A 22,045-nucleotide genomic window follows, 5' to 3' on the forward strand; every position below is an offset into this window, starting at 1 on the left:
CCCACTTTTTGTAACCTGGACACACAGCCCCTCAATGACCAAGTCTGTGAGCTTTCAGGTTCCTGGCATCAAAAATGTGTGAATGGAAGCAGTTTATCCACCAAGGAAATCTGATTGGCTGTTTGTGGCCCCGCCCCTTTAGTGAATTTGAACCCCAGTCACCCAATGACCGACTGTAGCAAGTTTGAAGCCTCTGTCATTAACAGTGTAAGAATGGCAAAAGTTTAAATATTCCCCTTGAAAATCAATAGGTGAATTTTGATTGGCTGTTGTAGGCTCCACCCACTTTCTTGAATCTTAATTGCATTCACCCAGTGACCAACTGTAGCAAGTTTGAGAACTCTGTGATTAACAGTCTAAGAATGGCTGCAGTTTATATTTTCTCATTTAAAATGAATGGCTGAAATTTCATTGGCTGTGTTATGCTCCTCCCACTTTTCCTGGATTCGTAACTTCAGTCACCAAGTGACCAACTGTGCCAAGTGTGGAGACTCTGGCTTGAATAGTGCGAGAATGGCAGCCTTTTCCATTTTTTCCATTGACTTGAATGGGTGAAATCTGATTTGCTGTCTGTAGCTCCACCCACGTGTGCAGGGGGGACGCGAGACCCCCAGAACATATCATCCCAGGTAGTAAGGGAGCTGCATACCAAGTTTCGTTCAAATCGGTCTAGCCTTTTTCGAGTGATCGCGGCACATACACACACACACACATACACACATACATCCGATTTTATATATATAGATTATTATTTTCAGTCAGACTGCCAATAGCTATAGCAATTGTTGAGGTCCAGTGGTACACGTGTTACGGTTAGGTTAACCTTATGGGCTTAGGATGTTTTGGTAGACAGAGAATTGGTTTGCCTGTCTTGGTTGTGTCTACGGGATTCTACCATGTTGTTTTTTGGTAGATTGTCACAGCATGCTAGTCCCTTTGCTAGTGGAGGTCGATATAGTGGATTGGAGGGGAACATAGGTTGGCGGGTGAAGGATTATGAGGAAAAGCCTCCTGATTTGGTGGAGGAGAGTAATGGTATAGTATAACATCGGGTTCAAAGGCCGAGCAGGTAAGCCCAAAGGGCTCCCGAGCTCCAGGTGTGGCTGGGAGTCAATGGTTTTGTGCAGTTATTGTGGTGTTACTCCCTTTAACCACCTCAATTCAGGCTAGCAAAGGGACAATTTCAAATGTTGTATTCAGATGTTTTTGGATATTATGTTAATTTATGCGCTTATGTTGACTGTTCTCATTTATTTTTGTGATTTGTTTTTTGGGTGATTATTGCTATGGCCGATATTTAATAAGTTGTGTCATTATTAGTTTCAGTTTAATAATGTTGGAATGTGTTATTGGCCATCAGATTAATCATAGTACAATGGGTCGGGTTAAGGTTTAGGCTGTTAGTTGAGTGGTAGTATGAACGCTGCTGGGTCATGCGCTTGCCAGAGAGTTTCAGGAGAGAATATTTGGTACTGGTGTCCACAAAAAACAAAATCAAACGGAAAAAAAACTCATTCTCAAGGGCATTGCTAGGATCCTGAGGCTGGTTTCACACTACAAACCAGCGTAAACGATGAGTTTGTCGCTTCCGCCGCACCACATTGCACCGCCAAAAACAGGCCTTCAGGGAACACTGCGTTAGTACACGGTGTTCCGTCTGGCCACCAGCCAAGCAGGAAGTGACTTGAAGTCAACGTGCGGCACACTGGAAGTAATGTAAGTCTATGGCGATGCAGGGGTTTGTAAAAAAAAGATAGAGGTGTAGCTCACATGCACAGAAGCATATTTTTAGAATACACTTCTGTGCACTTCCGTATTTCCAAAACAGGAAGTGAGCGCAAGCGAGCATCACTTCCTGTTTGGATGTTGGCCAGAAGGGGATTACCACATATTAATGCAGTAATCCCCAAAGGCCTGTATTTGGCGGTGCTGTGCAGGCCTAGGGCCCCACCGCTAATGCCAATGAGCAGTCTGAAACCAGTCTGAGGGAATTCTGTAGACATTCAGCAATGCAGGCAAAGTAACCTTTTGGATTGGTTGGTGAGTCCACACACAATACAATTTCTATTGTATGCACAATTGATACAATCTGTGATCGATCAGGTAAACTGCCACAAATTCGCATTTGCGTGTGAATACGCAATTCTAACTGTAGCTAGTCCTGTGGGAAAAAGGGTTATTGAACAACCTCTCAAGATATAACATATAACAATAAAACAGCTACAGTAACGTTCTCTCTGAAAGGCAGGATTCTTTGCAAAAGATATTCAGAACCAGTACTTAGACAAACAATATTTAGTCATTTATTTTATAATAAATAAATGCATATATGATCGCACAAAAATGACGGAAATGTATGTAACATTGAACAGATTAATATAGCAAAATAATAGGAAATAGTAACTGGATAAAGTCTGAGCAGTGTATGAATTTACCATGTCCTTTGGGAATTGTAAGTCTGAAAAGAATATAGAAAGTTCTGTGGGTAAATATCCAAAGATAAAAGTCTAGGCCTTATTGGGCTAGCAAATGCTTGATTGGCATTGGAGGGCCCTGACAGTCTGTGTGTCTAGACATATTAACCCTCTCTCTGCTGAGGGTGGAGAGTGTAATGAGAGATGGGCAGACTCTACCACATGACATGATCCAGTTCCACACCTCTCAGAGGAAAAAGAGATATATCTGGAATTATCTGGCATCATCATAACTCTTTGGGAGTTCATCAAATTATGCAGATAATACAATATATATACAATAATATATATAAGATAATACAATACCTGTGGATTCCTCCCCATCTCTGGTGTTCATAGATATCAAACATGGGTTAATTTCAGGGTGCAAGTCATATCGGCGCCACTCAGTTTGGCGCGGGGAGAGCCGAATGACGACTCACCATGCTGCTGCTAAACTCTGAGGCGGCGGTAAATACTATTCCCCCTCCGAGTTGTCACAACTTGGAGGGAGATGTTATTCGGGGTCTGGCAGCTGCCAGAGCCCTGAGTTACCGCTACGTGGGGCGCACAGCATAGCATTGCAGCTATGACGGCTCCCAGTTTCGGCGCTCGGCTCTCAGAGCCACGCGTCGAAATCAGCTGATTCGTAATTTCAGAGAAAACCATGTTTGTGACAGACGGTGGTAGACGAATGATTCTTGCTTGTACATCTTCAGGTTGTGTCCAGTGACCATCTACCAAATGTTAATATCACTGGCTTTTATAGAAAGGATGTAGATGAAGTAGAACTTACTTAGTATTATTTCAGGTTAAAGAGAACCCGAGGTGGGAATTACTTTTACTATTGGGGCACAGAGGCTGGTTGTGCGCACTAAGACCAGCCTCTGTTGCCCCATCGTGTGTCTCCATGTCCCCCCTGCTCGCCGCTATACCCCCCGCATTGCTGGCGACACGCAGCGTGTCGCCAGCTCAATGTTTACCTTGCGCTGTCAGTCAGCGCTGCTCCCCTGCCTCCTCCGCATCACCCGCTGATAGGAGGGAAGTGACGCGGCGGGTGGCGCCGATGCGGGGGAGCGGCGCTGACTGACAGCGCAAGGTAAACATTGAGCTGGCGACACAGCCAGCAATGCGGGGGGTATAGCGGCGAGCAGGGGGGACATGGAGGCACACGATGGGGCAACAGAGGCTGGTCTTAGTGCGCACAACCAGCCTCTGTGCCCCAATAGTAAAAGTAATTCCCACCTCGGGTTCTCTTTAATTAATGGGCATTTGGCTCCATCTCCCCCTGACATGCCATGTGGGAGTGTTGCTTTGACAGTAAAGGATTTTATGAAAGGGATCTGGTTTCTGGTTCCTTGACTTTCTTATGTGTATTTGTGTGATCTATGTATCAAGGAGTGCACTGAATCTGCTGGATAGGACTTTTATTGCTAGATCAACTCTAGATCAACTCTGCCAGCAGCATATAATACAGGCAGATGTCCCTGGAAAAACATTTCACAGGCATAACTTATGACCTTTCCTGACCAGTGTTTGTAACTAATACTTCTCCGTATAGAGGATGCAGTATCACTTACCATTCCAAGCTGTGGTGATGCTGAATATTACAGCCACACACAGATCATTCCTTCCTACTTGTCAGCTGACTTTATAAATAAACTCTAAACGAAACTGAAAGCAACTTTCACTGGGAAAAACTGCCCAAAATGTAAATATTGTGTGCAATGGTGATGACCTTTTTATGCAGATCTGCAAGGAGGGATGACTTTTAAGGTAGGTGCATAACATAACATGAAAGGCTGCGTTTTAGGTCATGTGCATATTTTTGTGTGTGTTCGTTTTATGTGCGTTATTGCTGCGTTTTTACATGCATTTGCATTAGCTTTTTTTTTTTTTACTGCAGATGCGTTTTTCAAGCATTTTGTGTGCGTTTTAATGCGTTTGTATTTTTTTATGTGTTTTACAATTGTGTTTTATGCAAATTAATAGGAGGGCAACAGGAAGTGGAAATACATCACATTTTTTTTGTTACAAAAACGCATTTAAAAACGCATAGTAAACGCATGAGAAATGCATACCATTGTGTTTCCATTGACTTTCATTATGTGCGTTTTTGATGCGTTTTTGAATATTATGCAACAAAACCAGCATTTTTGAAAACGCAAGCATATAAAATGTATATGCGTTTTTTCCTGTGACCCATAGACTTCCATTAGCGGCAAAAACGCAGCGTTTTCCGCAACGCTAGCTTTTCTGCTAAGTGTGCACCTAGCCTAAAAGGAAATTAAGCACATATTTTACTAAACACTAGCACATTTATGCCCATTGGGCATTGTGGCAGTAATGGCCATAAGGTCATAACTAATGTCAGATTTCTTAATTGTGGAGTCAGCACTTATTTGCTGTCCTATCTCCTGTATATCTTTGATATGCAGCATGTGGAGTGAGACTCCTGACATCCCTCATCAAGTTTTTTTGCACATTTTTTCAGTGCTTATATTGCTAGTGGTTTTTATTGCAGTCTGTGTCACTACTAAGTGCCTCCTTGTAGTAACTGGCTTTATGATGTAAAGCATCAATTTGTTTATGTCATATAAAGTGTATTTTTTTCAACTCCAGTCAAGCTTGTTTTCATCTGGCTTATCTATGTGTTTGCCCATCTTTCTCATATTTTGTATTTTTTGCATCCATATAGTTTTGCATGCACTCTTGTATGCCTCCATTTCTTGCATCTATGCTCTCAAACTTCTTCCTTGTATTTGCATTTTTTGCATGCGTGCATATTTTTTGAGTGCTTGCACTTTGTAGCCTTGCATCGGGCATTCATCCTTGTACTTGCATCTTGAGTGAGCTCATGATTGGTGATGATTTGTAGAAAGTGTATGGAGGGGGTGGAGATGACTTCCATGGCCCGGTGATGTCTGGTTCAGCCACACACAAGGTGGGTTAATTTGGGGGACTTGAAACTCCCCTCTCTTCTGCCACACCCCTCTGACATCATCTTCCAGTGACCTGGAAGTTGCTGAGTGCAAACCATCCGCTTTATATATAAATATAGGATATAAAACAAACCTCCTCCTTAGAGAGATTTTTAAAGGGACTCCAAGCACCTCTCATGGCCTTTAAGCATACCCACAAACAATTGAGTGTGTCAGCACACTTACCAGCCACTTGTTTTATCCAAATTCCCCCTGGTGTTGCCGCTATAAAATGCATGGGGCCAGACGACTTCATACAAAGTCGTGCTATGACTCCTCTGGAGGAGCCTCTTGCATGCGTGTCACTTCCTGCTTCATTCAGTGATGCACTTCTCTAACAAAGAAGACAGGGGTGACCTGGAGGTTATAACATAGCCAAGATGGCAGCAGCTATTATTAAATTGAAATCAAATGAAAACTATTTGGTGTAGATTCAAGCATCAAATGAAAGAGGAGAGCACAAGGTACAGAATGGTATGCATCTTTAAGTACTTTGCAGTACTGGTCGGAGTCTCTTTGAATAGGGTGGGCCATGGGGGAGTGGCGCCCTTGGATTAGGTGAGTGACATGTCTGCTGCTAATAACTCTGCACTGAGCGGAGGAGGCCACGGAGGACAAAGGAGGCAGGGGCGTAGCAATAGGGGGTGCAGAGGTTGCAACCGCATCAGGGTCCTTGGGCAAGAGGGGCCCCAAGGGGTCCTCCCTCAACTGCAGTATTGGCTCTCTATTGGTCCTGTGCTCACAATAATCACTTCTATAGATACCTTGAATATTGTTAATCATTAACAAGCTGTTCCCCATCCCCTTCTTCCATCTCTTGCACTGTAGTTGCCAGTGGCAGGTTTTGGTGCGCCGTATCAATTGTTATGTATAGAGTGCTTGGGGGGCCCCAATGAAAAACTTGCATCGGGGTCCACAGCTCCTTAGCTACACCACTAAAAGGAGGACACAGTACAGGGGGTCCCAACGTCATGGCAGGTTGGCGATTTGTATTGGTGGGTGTTCGTGAGTTGGGTACTCCCTGTATTTAGCATACAAGACACAGTGGCCCATATGCAATTTTTCTCCTAAGTTATCTCCTAGGAGATAATTTTCATCTTCTCTTTAAACTAACTTTTCAGCATTTTACAATTACAAAAATTACAAAAAGTACACAAAAGTTGGTGAAAGGGTACTGTGACAATCCAGCCTAGCGATCCCGTCCAATCTGCTCCCGTTAGCGTACGCAGGAAGTACAGGTGCAGACAGACAGCGAAGACCGGTTGCTGGATCGTCAGAGGGAGAAGGTTAATGTGACAGAGTGTGCCAATCCCGTCTAATCTGCTCCCGTTAGCATACACAGGAAGTACAGTGAACAGACTGACAATAGAGATTGGTCGCGCAGCTGCCGACAATATGTAATGGGACAATCACTCCGCAATCCCGTATTACTAGGCCACTGTTGCCATGCAGGTCTCATACACTAGAGACTGCTGGAGGCAAATTCACTGTGTGCATAGCAAATGGTTAAGATTGGTTGGAGGTGCCCATACATGTACAATCCCGATTGTATATACAATCGGTAAACTAAAAATATCGATTTCGTGCTGGAAATCGGGTAAATTCACTGCCACCACTATCTGATTGAAGGCATGGAGCAGACAGTCTCCAACTAGCTACTCCTAGAAGGAAGAAACCGGTTATTTACAACCTAGCTAGCAAATCAACAATTTATACGCAAATAATAAAACAATGCGGTAGTATGACTCTGACTCTTCAGAGGCCAGATTCATTATAGCAGCAATCAGATGACCAGAACAGGCACAAGATTTATTCTAAAACTATATACACATACAGCATACTTTAGCCCACAGGTAGATATACCTGTCCGGCAGAACAGATTGGTTTGATAGAAAGAGAATAGAGATAAAAAGAAATAGAATGTCTTAATATACAGTTATTGGTAGTCCATGCGGCAATCGCAAGTCTTTGGAGGAAGTCCAAAATGGCAGTTGCCATGCAGCCAGAGGCCTTTGTGAGAACTAATGTAAGATGGAGGTTGTGGGCCAGTGTCCCGCTGGCTGCCAAGATGTTGTTAGGCCAGGATTTTAGATGATGGACACTGGACCTTTGTGTCATGGGAGTTTTGTTCCTCACTGTAGGTGGGGGGAGTTATGACACATACAAGTCCAGCCTTGTGCAATTTGGATAAGGCAGTGCCCCCTTAGGCAGGGAGAGATTTTGGGCCAATTCATGTTTTGCCCGCTCTCGGCATGCCAGTAGGTAACATCAAGAACCCAAATGAATATTCATAATCAGCGTAAGTGTGTGAATCTGCTAATACCAAACACGAGGAGTCTGGATGGCTAATAGCACCGTCCTCCCTTTTCACCTTACTGGCACTGGTTCCGAAAGATCCAGAGGGCTGAAAATCTCTCAGGACCAGTGTCACGTGCAGTTCAACACACGCTGCGGATTTGAATAACCTGGTATCTTTGTAACACCAAAAATATTACAAAACTGTGCCTATTATTAAATATAGCTTGTAAGGTTTGTTGAACTTTTGGGAGCCTCCAGTTGGCTTGATAAGGATCACTCCTGTCTTCTTTCAACTCATGCCAAAAGGCTGCTATGTGTTGGACACCTGCTGGGTCAATGCTTAGCAGTCTAAAAAAGAGCAGTGTAGATGTGAGATTTCTCTCTCTCTGCCTGGTTGGGGGTCCTGTATGCCAGGAAACCCGCTTGTCACACTGAGGTGAGAGAAGCTAGGTAATTAGGAACAGTGTTTGCTGCCAAAGCCAGGAAGGAGAGAAAAAAAAAAACAGTGGATTTCAAGCAAAAATGTCATTTTGACTATTTTTGCAAAAAAACTTGCGTTTATCGCACACATGACGCATAAGCGGTTTTCTCGGGAACCGTACAGCATCACAGGTACTATCAAAATTATTGTATTTTCTTGCTTGCTGGTGGTTTAAAAGACATATTAAAAATATCACCAAGGAGAAAACTCAGGAGAAAAGGGGATTTGCATATGGCCCAGTGACTTTTTCTCTCCACTTTTGGGAGAGAAAAATGTGTCTTATATAGAGAAAAATACGGTTCATTAGCAGTGTCAGCCATCTTGACAGATCATGATGTAGAAGTAAAAATTAGGGAGTGCTGGTTTCATTTGGGCAGCTTCTCCCAGTTAAAGTGTATTGTATATTGTTTTAAAATGTGTGTGTAACTCATCTGTGCAAACACATAACACACATCACACCCCTATTACTTATTACTTCTTTCATGTGCTTATTCATCAGAGTTGTATTTTATATATGTTACCATACCTGGATACTGCCCTTTTAACATCTTTTTAAACAACTGTTTGTTTTTTTTCTTTACGGAGGAACTTTCATTTTCGTTTTGAGTTTATTTTTACAGTCTGGTGATGAGATATCATGTTTGGCTTTTCCCGGTGATGTTTAGCAATCACACGGCTGCCCTGCCAATCAGAAGTTGTGCCATTGCCAGTGTCATGCCCTTCCTGGGCTCTGTGTGCAGAACTGGTACTGAGTGCCAAGTACACCTCCCTATAAAAGTAACCTGCCACAGCCCAGAGGAGGAAGGGTTCCTGGAGGTGATTTGCGAGCACAACAGCTACACTACCTCGCTTTACACTGCTGGGCTACTGGGCACAGGAAGAGGTTTGTTGTTATTGCATGGAGCTGCTGATGTTGGCTCATCTGTCCACTATAGGATAAACTCATATGCTGTATATTATAATGTCTTTGTGTCTAAGCAGCTTTCCTTTTCTCTCTAGAGTGACAATTTCAAAACAGAAAGTCTGTAGGAAGCTATCACAGTAGGCTGCACTTCCTGTTGGTGGAGAGCAAATCCTAGACACCTGACCACACTTCCACATCTGCTCCAGAGCCCCTGCAAGACAAGGTGTGTTACTGCTTTATAAATCCAGGTGCAGAGTGAGTTGTTGTAAAATAATTGTCGTGTATTTGCATTACAGTGGATTTTTTTTTTTAGTTATTTTTCTGTTGTCTCCAACAAATACACAGATATAAATGTTACCATATGTCACAACCCTGTACGTTGGATACTAGCACACAGCCCACTATCCAACTAGCAGAACTAGCTGAGTATAGTTGAAGGTTTGAGGAAGACATTACATGCTGGTACAGTAATGTGCTAATAGTGCTGGTATAAATATGCCTTACATGGTTATTTTATACTATTTACTTATTATGTTATGTCACAGTACAGTTGCCGGTGCATCCATTCAAACCTGACAACTTAGTACAGGTATTCACCGCTGCATGGCTCCCAACTCTTTTGGAGGGACAGTCCCTCTTTGGGAGCCCTGTCCCTCTGTCCCTCTGTCCTCCTCATTTGTCCCTCTTTCAGGAGTTTTTCCCTCTTTCTATGTAAATATATATATATTTCTCTACTAAAAAATGTGTGTGTATGACTTTAAACTTTATTCACATCCCTTGAATTGATATACCGGTATTACTAATTTTAAAATGTTAATATGAAGGAAAATGAACCAGGATAGAAAGGACCAGTGTGGTTTGAATTATAAAACAGCATATTTTTCTTATAAAATCTTTGTTATGTGTGACTAGGGGTGTGACGGGGCGTGATCAGGGGTGTGACTTAAGTGCCCCTCTTTCTCATCTCAAAAAGTTGGGAGGTATGCCGGTGAAGGAACGAGATAGGGACTGTAGGCTCGTTATTATTCTGCAGAAATCAACAACAAAGCGACTGGTGTCAGGACTTTACGGTAGCTTCTGGGATATTTCTTTGTAAGGCTGGTTTCACAGTGGGATGTTAAAGTCCCGCGTTACAGCAGCAAGTAACGCAGCCTAACTCACAGCACTGTAAAATCAATGGGCTGTTCACAGTGCCCACGTTGCGTTAGGGTATAACGCTGCATGTTAAATGAAAGTGCAGCATGCTGTACATTATACCCCTATAGAGCTGCGTAAGTTTGTTTGCACATGCTCAGTGACTAGCCACTTGGCTAATTAATATTCACGCAAAACAGACAAATGATAAGCGCTCAAGGATGCACCTGAATTGTAAGCCATCAGAGGCAATGCAGAGCCCCCTAGGGCTAAATGCATGCCTCCAATGCAAAACAGATGCAAAATTATGTGCTAAATTCTAATCTAAAAATTTGAGAGTGAATTTAAAACAGTGAAGGCAGCTAGCCAATAGTATACTTACATTCAATTTTGCACAGTGGGAGACATGGCAGCGCTTTCAACCAAAACTCATACCTGAATGGTTTAACTGCAATGGTGAGCAGAGCTCCAGAAACTGGACTATATTACACACCCAGCATACACTGCAGGCAAAGAGAGGGAGGGGGAATTAGTGATTAGTCTGCACCGGTGGGCAGAGCTCCAGAAACTGGACTATATTACACACCCTGCATCACTATAGACCAGGGGGGGGGGGGGGGTGTTAGCTTCAGTGATAATAAGTGCACGAATTATGACCTAATAGACTTCCCCACGGCGGTGACGTACCCCCTTGGGGAAGACCTACCTCTAACCTAGCAATAAAAACATAATTCCTCGTGCTGCTATTCATAAATGGTATACACATTTCATAAGACAAGCAAAACAGACAAATGATAAGCGCTCAAGGATGCACCTGAATTGTAAGCCATCAGAGGCAATGCAGAGCCCCCTAGGGCTAAATGCATGCCTCTAATGCAAACTTATGTGCTAAATTCTAATCTAAAAATTTGAGAGTGAATTTAAAACAGTGAAGGCAGCTAGCCACTCAGTGGTGTAGCTAAGGAGCTGTGGGCCCCGATGCAAGTTTTACAATGGGGCCCCCCAAGTACTCTATACATAACAATGGATACGGCGCACCAAAACCTGCCAATGGCAACTACAGTGTCAGAGGTGCAAGAAGGGGGCGGGGAACCGTTTGTTAATGATTACCACTATTCAATGTATCTATAGAAGTGATTATTCTGAGCACAGGACCAATAGAAAGCTAATACTTTAGTTGAGGGGGGGGGGGCCTTCAGGGCCCCTCTGGCCCAAGGGCCCCGATGCGGTCGCTACCGCTGCAACCCCTATTGCTACACCCCTGTAGCCACTAGTATACTTACATTCAATTTTGCACAGTGGGAGACATGGCAGCGCTTTCAACCAAAACTCATACCTGAATGGTTTAACTGCAATGGTGAGCAGAGCTCCAGAAACTGGACTATATTACACACCCAGCATACACTGCAAGGGGGTACGTCACCGCCGTGGGGAAGTCTATTAGGTCATAATTTGTGCACTTATTATCACTGAAGCTAACACCCCCCCCCCCCCCCTGGTCTATAGTGATGCAGGGTGTGTAATATAGTCCAGTTTCTGGAGCTCTGCCCACCGGTGCAGACTAATCACTAATTCCCCCTCCCTCTCTTTGCCTGCAGTGTATGCTGGGTGTGTAATATAGTCCAGTTTCTGGAGCTCTGCTCACCATTGCAGTTAAACCATTCAGGTATGAGTTTTGGTTGAAAGCGCTGCCATGTCTCCCACTGTGCATAATTAATATTCACGCTGGTGGGACTCTTAGTGTTGTCCGGATCATGAACGAATCGTTCATTTGATCCGGATCTTTTTTGTGAGTCGAATCATCCGGATCATCACAATGAAAGATTCGGTTCACAGTGGATGTCTGTCTGGAAGAAACAGGAACATACAGAATGTACAGTGCAGGGAAAGTCCTGTCCTGCTAGTCATTTCACCCAGTCTGCTTCCCTAGTAAAATGATTCAAATGATTCGGTTCAAAGATCCGGATCTTTTCAATGATCTGATTCGAATGATCCGAATCCTTAAAAAGATCCGGATTTCCCATCACTAACCTGGAGCGGCTGCTTTTAGAGGTGCATAACGCGGCTCAATCTGACGTCCAACTTCAACACCACCATGCGTTGTGTTAGGGGCACGTTATGCGACCTTAACGTCCCCTAAAATGCAACGTCTTGGTGTGAAAGTAGCCTTAGGGTATGTTTCCTATTGTGTGCTCAGGATATATGGCAAAGAACATGCATATGATAATTTCGTTGAAGAAGAATTGCATATGCGGCACTACAAAGAAGTCTTCTTCTTCAAAAGGATTTATTAGTATCAAACTTTCTGAAAACGTCACAGTGCATGGGAACAGTGGGGCAGTGTGGGAGCAGCGGTCCACCTTATGACCGTTTCGCTCTAGACGAGCATCTTCAGAGGCGCTGAGTGCTGTTCTTATTCTGAATCCATTTGTAAGTTGGGACACTGTTCCACTGCTACCCTCTTGTGTCTGCACTATGTCCCTTTGTGTGACTCCTCCTGTTCCACATTGTGCCTCCTTGTGTCCCCCTGTGTTTCCTTCTGCAGATTAAAGCTAGTCACCTCCCTGCCGTCCCTGAGACCATCCTCTCCACTCACTGCTCACTCTAGTGCCCGGAATCACCTACTGCATGTTTTGTTTCATTATTTGCCATGCAGGAGATAAATCTAGCACTAGAGTGAGCAGTGAGTGGAGAGAATGGTCGCACAGTGCTGGACTCTGGCAGGGAGGTGACCAGCTTCTATACTCTAGGCTCGGGGACAGAAGGTGGCACAAGGGGAACCCCTGGATGTAATGTAATGTCATTCATATAGGCAGGTCATTTGTCTCTCGGGTGTTCTTATCTCGGCACATCCAAGATGCATGACCTTTTACTTATCAACATTAAATTCCATCTGTTGTAGGCCTGTCCATATAGACATGCTGTCAAGATCCTTCTGTAGCATGTCACTATACCATGCAATGCTCATATAAAATCAGATATATGTACTGTATGTGTGTGTGTGTGTATGTGTATGTGTGTGTGTGTGTGTGTGTATGTGCCGCGATCACGCGAAAACGGCTTGACCGATTTGAACGAAACTTGGTATACAGATCCCTTACTACCTGGGATGATATGTTCTGGGGGTCTCGGGTCCCCCCTGCACACGTGGGCGGAGCTACAAACAGCAAATCAGATTTCACCCATTCAAGTCAATGGAAAAAATGTAAAAGGCTGCCATTCTCACAGTAATCAAGCCAGAGTCCCCACACTTGGCTCAGTTGGTCACTTGGTGACCGAGGTTACAAATCCAGGAAAAGTGGGTGGAGCATAAAACAGCCAATCAAATTTCAGCCGTTCATTTTAAATGGGAAAATGTAAACTGCAGCCATTCTTAGACTGTTGTTCGCAGGGTTCTCAAACTTGGCACAGTTGGTCACTGGGTGAATGCGATTAAGATTCAAGAAAATGGGTGGAGCCTACAACAGCCAATTAAAATTCACCTATTGATTTTCAAGGGGAATATTTAACCACTTCAGTGCCAGGGGGGGGGGGTTGCCTGATCGGTGCTGCGTGGGCTCTCCAGCCCGCAGCACCGATCAGCTGGCAGCCAGGGCGATCAGACTTCCCCCCCTTTTTTCCCCACTAGGGGGATGTCCTGCTGGGGGGGTCTGATCGCCGCCGGCTGCATGCGCTTGCGGGGGGGGGCCTCTTCAAAGCCCCCCTCCGCAGCGCTCCCTGGCCTCCATCCCCTTCCCTCCCTCTCCCTCCCTCTGTGAGCGGCGCAGGACGGAACTCCGTCCTGCGCCGGATAGGATAGGCTTCAGCCTATCAGGTGCCGGCGGTCCCCGGCCAATCAGAGGCCGGGGATCGCCGATCTCTGCCACGGCGCTGCTGCGCAGCAGCGCCGTTTACATGTAAACACCGGGGAAGATCTTCCCCGTGTGTTTACATTTACCCTGCGAGCTGCGATCGGCGGCTCGCAGGGTGTTCACGGAGACACGCTCCGTGAGCTGACATGGAACGGCCGCTCATACGAGCGGCCGTTTCCATGCAATCCACTTCAGGATTCAGGGGCGTAGTTAAGCGTACGCCGAATCCTGAAGTGGTTAAACTGCTGCTATTCTTACACTTTTAATGGCAGAGGCTTCAAACCTGCTACAGTCGGTCATTGGGTGACTGGGGTCCAAATTCACTAAAGGGGCGGGCCACATACAACCAATCAGATTTCCTTGGTGCTTCCATTCACACATTTTTGATGCCAGGAACCTGAAAGCTCACAAACTTGGTCACTGAGTGACTGTGTGTCAAGGTTACAAAAAGTGGGCGGAGCCAAAACAACTTTTACTGGGAAAATATAAACTGCAGCCATTCTTACACCGTTAATGGCAGGGTTCTCAAACTTTGCACAGTTGGTCAATGGGTGACTGAGATAAAGAAGGTGGGTGGAGCCTACAACAGCCAATAAAAATTCACCGTTTGATTTTCAAAGGGAATATTTCATCTGCTTCCATTCTCTTATACTGTTAAAAGCAGATGCCTCAAACCTGGTACAGTTAGTCACTGGGTGACTAGGGTCCAAATTCAGAAAGGGGGTGGAGCCACAAACAGCCAGATTTGTTTATTTTTCAATGGGAATATACAAAGTATTGATACCAAGGACCCCAAAGCTGATAAACTTGATAACTGAGTGACTGTATGTCAAGGTTAGAAAAAGTGGGCGGTGCCAACAACTAAATTTGTAACATGGCAGGGTTCCCAAACTTTATACAATTGGCCACTGGGTGACTTGGATGAATATTCAGAAATGTGGGTGGAGCCGACAACAGCCAATCAAAATGTACCTATTGATTTTCAAGGGGAATATTCACATTGCTACCATTCTCACACTGTTAGTGGCAGAGGCCTCAAACCTGATACAGTCAGTCATTGGGTGACTGGGGTCCAAATTCACTAAAGGGGTGGAGCCACAAACAGCCAATCAGATTTGTTAGATTGATTTCAGCCATTCTGTTATTGGCAGGGTTCTCAAACGTGACACAGTTGGCCACTGGGTGACTGGGACTAATATTCAGAAAAGTGGGTGGAGCCTACAGCAGCCAATCAAAATTCACCTTTTGATTTTCAAGGGGAATATTTACATTGCTGCCATTCATGCACTCTTAATGGCAGAGGCCTAACATCTGCTACAGTCAGTCACTGGGAGACTGGGGTTTAAATTCTGAAGGGAGCGGGCCAAAAACAGCCAATCAGATTTGTTTAATTTCAATGGTAAAATGCAACTTATGGATGCCAAGGACCCCAAAGCTCATAAACTTGGTCATTAAGTGACTGTATGTCAAGATTAGAAATAGTGGGCAGAGCCAAAAACAACTTTTTACATGGGAAAATGTAAACTGCAGCTTTTCTTATACTGTTAATGGCAGGGTTCTCAAACTTCACACAGTTGGTCACTGGGTGACTAGGATTACTATTCGGAAAAGTAGGTGGAGCCTACAAGAGCCAATCAAAATTCACCTATTGATTTTCAAGGGGAATATTGAAACTGCAGCCATTCTCACACTGTTAATAGCAGAGGCCTCAAACCTGCTACAGTCGGTCGTTAAGTGTCTGGGGTTCAAATTCAGTAAAGGGGCGGAGGCAAAAACAGCCAGATTTCTTTGATGGATAAACTGCTTCCATTAGCACAATTTTGATGCCAGGAACCCAAAAGCTCACAAACTTGGTCATTGAGTAGTGACTGTGTGTCCAGGTTACAAAAAGTGGGTGGAGTTAAAAACAGATTTTTCTGGGAAATTGTAAACTGCAGCCCTTCTTCACTGTTAATGGCAGGGTTCTCAAACTTAGCATAGCTGGTTACTGGGTGACTGGGATTAATATTCAGAAAAGTGGGTGGAGCCTAAAAATGCCAATCAAAAATCACATGTCACTTTTCAAGGAGAATATTAAAATTGCTGCCATTCTTGCACTGTTAATGGCACAAGCCTCAAACCTGGTACAGTTGGTCATTGGGTCTCTGGGGTTCAAATTCAGAAAAGGTGACAGAGCCACCAACAGTAAATCATATTTGTTTAATTTCATGGGAAAATACAAATTATTGATGCCAAGGACCCCAAAACTCACAAACTTGGGCATTGAGTAGTGACTGTGTGTCCAGGTTACAAAAAGTGGGCGGAGCCAAAAACAAATTTCACTGGGAAAGTGTAAACTGCAGCCCTTCTTACACTGTTTATAGCAGGGTTCCCAAACTTTGCCCAGATGGTCGCTGAGTGACTGAGATTAATATTCAGGGCCGTGGGTGGAGCCTATAATAGCCAATCAAAATTCACCTGTTGATTTTCAAGTGGAATATTTAAATTGCTGCTATTTTTACACTGTTAATAGCAGATGCCTCAAACCTGCTACAGTTGGTCATTGGGTGACTGGGGTTCAAATGCTGGAGAGGGGCGGAGCCACACACAGCCTATCTGATTTGTTTAATTTCTATGGGAATATACAAGGACCCCAAAGCTCACAAACTTGGTCATTGAGTGTTTGTGCGTAAGGGTTAGAAAGTGGGCGGAGCCAACACCAGTCAAATACATACCCGGGCAACTCCGGGTCATCAGTGGGTGGAGACAAATACAAATTTCACTGGGAAAATGTAAAATGCAGCCATTCTTACACTGTTAATGGCAGGGTTTTTAAACTTTGCACAGTTGATCACTGGGTGACTGGGATTAATATTCAGAAAAGTGGGTGGAGCCTACAAAAGTGAATCAAACTTCACCTGTTGCTTTTCAAGGGGAATATTTAATTGCTACCATTCTTGAACTGTTAATGGCACAGGCCTCAAACCTGGTACAGTTGGTTATTGGGTGACTGGGGTTCAAATTCAAAAAAGGGTGTGGAGCCACAAACAGCCAATTGGATTTTTTCATTGCAATGCAAATTATTGATACCAAAGACCGCAAAGCTCACAAACTTGGTCATTGAGTAATTGTGTGTTAGGGTTAGAAAAAGTATGCAGAGCCAACACCAGCCAAATACATACCCAGGCAACGCCGGGCAATCAGCTAGTGCTCATATAAAATTGGATGTATGGATGTATGTGCCGCGATCACTCGAAAACGGCTTGACCAATTTGAACAAAACTTGGTATGCAGATCCCTTACTAACTGGGATGATATGTTCTGGGGGTCTCATGTCCCCCCTGCACACCTGGGCGGACCTACAAACATCAAACCAGATTTCACCCATTCATATCAATGGAAAAAATGGATAAGGCTGCCATTCTCACAGTATTCAAGCCAGAGTCCCCACATTTGGCACAGTTGGTCACAAATCCAGGAAAAGTGGGCGGAGCATAAAACAGCCAATCAAATTTCAGCCATTCATTTTTAATGGAAAAATGTAAACTTCAGCCATTCTTAGACTGTTAATCGCAGGGTTCTCAAACTTGGCACACTTGGTCACTGGGTGACTGGGATTATGATTCAAGAAAGTGAAGCCTACAACAGCTAATTCAAATTCACCTATTGATTTTTAAGGGGAATATTTAAACTGCTGCCATTCTTACACTGTTAATAACAGATGCCTCAAACCTGGTACAGTTGGTCACTGGGTGACTGGGGTCCAAATTCACTAAAGGGGCGGGGCCACAAACAGCCAATCAGATTTCCTTGGTGGATAAACTGCTTCCATTCACACATTTTTGATGCCAGGAACCTGAAAGCTCACAGACTTGGCCATTGAGTGACTGTGTGTCAAGGTTACAAAAAGTGGGCGGAGCCAGAAACAAATTTCACTAGGAAAATATAAACTGCAGCCATTCTTACACTGTTAATGGCAGGGATCTCAAACTTTGCACAGTTGGTGTAATGATCCGCTCAGCTGGCTGCACAGGCAGACAGCTGTTTGACCATTCCTCTAGTCTGTGGGCTGCAGGTCTCTGGAAGAGAGACCTGTCTTTCCTTTGTAAGTTTCTGATCTGCTCTGCTGCTGAGGAATTTGCATACATTGGTTATGCAAATCACCTAGCTGCCTCCTTTGTAGGCTGGCAGTATAAAAAGCTATGTTTTCCCAGAGTCCTTGGCTGGTCATCTTTCATGGTTTGTTTCTGATGAACTCTCCTAGAGTATTAACCATTGTTGTTTGTTAAAGTTATCTTAGAGTAATTCTTGGGACTGCACTAGGCAGCTTCCCTAGTGCAGTTAGGTTTATCTGTTTTGTCTGTATTGCCTCTCTGTTGCAATTGTCCTGTCGCCAACGGTCGTTGTCAGGAAATCTTTCTGTCTGTCTGGGGTGCTAACCAGAGCAGCGGTTGCTACTGGTAGCCCCTTCTGTTTCATCTGTCTTGCCTGGATCGCACTAGCCTCTAGCGGTAGTGGCTGTGGATCCTTCTGATCTGTCTTGCCTGGATCGCTCTAGCCTCTAGCGGTAGCGGCTGTGGATCCTTCTGATCTGCTTTCTTGGAGTATAGCTGAAGCAGCGGTTGCTACCGGCTATCTCATCTGCCTGTCTTGCTTGGATCGCACTAGCCCCTGGCAGTAGCGGCTGTGGATCATTCCGATCTGTGTTCCTGTTCTTGAACCCGGATCGCACTTGCTCTGACGGAAAGAGCAGTGGATCTTTCCTCTCTTATTCCTGTTTCCCGTTTTTCTGTCTTGTCTGATACGAACGCTTGCTGTAGGCTCGGTGAGGTAACCGTTAAGCAAGCGTCCGCGTTCTTTGTTTCGTGTTTGTGTGTCGTTGGTTAGTTAGGGTGGCGTGCTTGTCTCTGTTGCGCATAACGTGCGGAGACCGCGCCGTAAACGCTCTTGTCACTGTTGTGCGTAACGCGCGGTGATCACGTTCAGGTAGCGTTTATTGTGTTCCTTATTGTTCTGATTCTTGGTTACTGTGCCTTTGCTACTCTTGTGTTCTGTTCTGATCAGTCTTGTGTCACTTCTGGCGATCGCTTTTCTCGCGATCGCGTTCTTGCTTTTGTTTCTGCTGATGTGTGTTCACCGTCGCAGGGTCGCGACTAAATTGGCGGAGCCACAAACAGCCAATCAGATTTGTGTAATTTTAATGGGAAATTGGAATATACAAATAATTGATACCATGGACCACAAAGCTCATAAACTTGGTAATTGAGTGACTGTATATCAAGGTTAGAAAAAGTGGGTGGTGCCAACAACTAAATTTTTTTACCTGGGAAAATATAAACTGCAGCCATTCTAACACTGTCAATGGCAGGGTTCCCAAACTTGACACAGTTGGTCACTGGGTGACTGTGATTGATATTCAGAAATGTGGGTGGAGCCTACAACGGCCAATAAAAATCCATCTATTGATTTTCAAGGGGAATATTTTATTGCTACCATTCTTACACTGTTAATGGCAGAGGCCTCAAATCTAAAACAGTCATTGGGTGACTGGGGTCCAAATTAACTAAAGGGAGTGGAGCCATAAACAGTCAATCAGATTTGTTAAATTGATTTCAGCCATCCTGTTATTGGCAGGGTTCTCAAACTTGACACAGTTGGTCACTGGATGAGTGGGATTAATACTCAGGAAAGTGGATAAAGCCTAGAACAGCCAATCAAAACTCACCTATTGATTTTCAAGGGGAATATTTACATTGCTGCCCTTCTTATGCTGGGAATACGCGGTGCGTTTTTGCGGGTCGATTCTGCCGCCCGATCGATTCCCCGCTCGATTTCGCGCCCGATTCTCTTATCTTCCATTTGTTTTTCTTATCTTTTCCCATTGTTCCCTATGCGAAATCAAGCGTGGAATCGATCGGGTGGGAGATCGGACAAGTCGGAAATTATCAATCGAGCCATCTTAATGGCTCAAAAAAGTACCGTGTATTCCCAGCATTATACTCTTAGTGGCAGAGGCCTCAAATCTGGTACAGTCAGTCACTGGGAGACTGTCGGTTTCCTGCACCGATTGTCATTGTGTTGCCAGATCAAGGTTTTATGTCTAGGTGGTAGCAGACTGTGAGCCTGATGTCTCCGGCTTTCATAGCTGCTAGAGAAACTCTTTTCGTGAAGCCCCTTTTGTCTTTGACTGTCCCAAGGTTTGTTTAATTAGCAAAGAACAAAGGATTTTCTTTCCACAGGCAGATCACAGTTAAGTGTGAACCTGCCATCTGAAAAGGTACCATTTGGTGACCCCAGCCAAAAGAGCTTCCCGCAAAGCAGGAGACAAGACTGCTGGACTCCGTTTTAAGCAGAGAGAAAATGAATGCTGTATATGATTTTTAGCCTGTTTAAGGAATACCGTTCATATGAGAGGTAGGAAAGTTATCTCATTCTGCTGGTCCGGATCTAGTAAATATTTTAATATTAAATTGAGGCCCCTGGCATACCCAGAACCTGAGTGTAACGGTTTAGTGCCGCAACTCAGACGTCTGATTATTTGGTGATCTGCAGAATCACCAAATAACGCAGACGCTATAACCAGTGGTGCTCATCCGAGCTCGGATATCTGAGATACTCGGATATCCTAGCTCTTTTTTCACTATTCGAGCTCGAATACCGAGCTCGAAAAGTATTAGCTATCCGGGCTGTGCTATCCAAGCGCACTCGGATAGCAATCAGCTATCCGGAGATATCCTAGCTATCCGAGCTCAGATAGCGTCATCAGCTCGGATAGCGTCACGTCACGTCACCTCGAGTCCTCACAAGCGAATCAGAGGGCTCCCAGCCCTCTGACTGCAGCCAATCACAGAGGGGGAGCCTGGCCAAGCCCCCCTCTATAAATAGCGGGCGCCATCTTGCCTCACTCGTCCTTGCTTGTGACTTACTGTACTGAGAGACTGCTCCAGTGCTTTTTGTCTGTGCAAGTGCATTTATTGCTCAAAACACCAAGCGTTTTTACACTCCAACACTTGATATTCACCTGTATTGCTTTGTATTGTAGATAGATTGTATTTTAGGCTGTTTAGTTTGTGTGATTAGGGACTAGGGAGGGAGACTGTCCCTGGTGCTGCTGCAGCTGCAGCAGCTAGGCCCTGTGCCTAGGCAAGGCAGCCTGCCCTGCTCTGTGCTCTAGTCTCTAGTTACCTGTGCTCTCACCTGTCCTACTGTACTGTACTACTTTTGTGTTAGATAGATTATTGTACTATTTTGTAGTTAGCAAGGCCCAGCTTTACTGCTATACCTGTCCTGTATCTGCTCTCTGTAATCTAGTCACACCTGTTCTATTGTTTAGCTAGATTCTTCTATTGTTTAGTTAGTACTGTAGTGTACTCTAGTCTGTGTATTGGGACCGTCCGTCACCGCGTTACCTAGGGTCTTTGTGTGCGCAGTGCACGTCTGCGCTGTCCACACCCTCTCGTTAGTGCTACACCCGTCCTATTGTTTATATTACTTGTATTGTGTATTTGCTGAATTGTACTGTACTGTAGTCTGTGTATAGGGACACCGTCAGTCAGCGTCAGCTAGGGTCTTTGTGTGCGCACTGCGCACTCTCTCGTTAGCGCTACACCGATCTCTGCTGTAGAGTACACCTGTCCGTCACCTCACACACCCACCACCACCAGTCCCACCCCATTAAAGTACCCCACTTGTCCCACCCGCCTTTACATACATAACTTTTTTTTTTCATTTGTATAATATTAAAAATATACGATGTCTGGCACTGGCAGCCGCGGTTTGGGCAGGGGCAGCAAGGGCAGCAAGGGCATCGGCAAGAGAGGTGGTCGTGGCAGCCGCGCCACCACCACCACCATGCGCAGTTCTGCGTCTGCACCAGTGGCTATTCCGCCATTAGCCACTGGCCGAGGATGCCTTGGCCGCCCAACAGCTGGGAGTCACGCTGCAGAGACACAGCAGCAGCAGCA

General features: G+C 44.8%; 1 long non-coding RNA gene across 1 annotated transcript in view; it reads left to right on the forward strand.

Moving 5' to 3' along the window:
* The first annotated feature begins 8,890 nt into the window (after positions 1 to 8,890).
* The window catches only part of LOC137542449 (uncharacterized), a 47,534-nt gene continuing 34,379 nt past the window's right edge, over positions 8,891 to 22,045 (forward strand). The window contains exons 1-2 of the long non-coding RNA XR_011025434.1: positions 8,891 to 9,096; positions 9,213 to 9,340. This is a non-coding gene — a long non-coding RNA (uncharacterized lncRNA). The remainder of the gene's footprint in view (positions 9,097 to 9,212; positions 9,341 to 22,045) is intronic.

This window comes from Hyperolius riggenbachi, chromosome 2, assembly GCF_040937935.1.
Source record: "Hyperolius riggenbachi isolate aHypRig1 chromosome 2, aHypRig1.pri, whole genome shotgun sequence".
NCBI lineage: Eukaryota > Metazoa > Chordata > Amphibia > Anura > Hyperoliidae > Hyperolius > Hyperolius riggenbachi.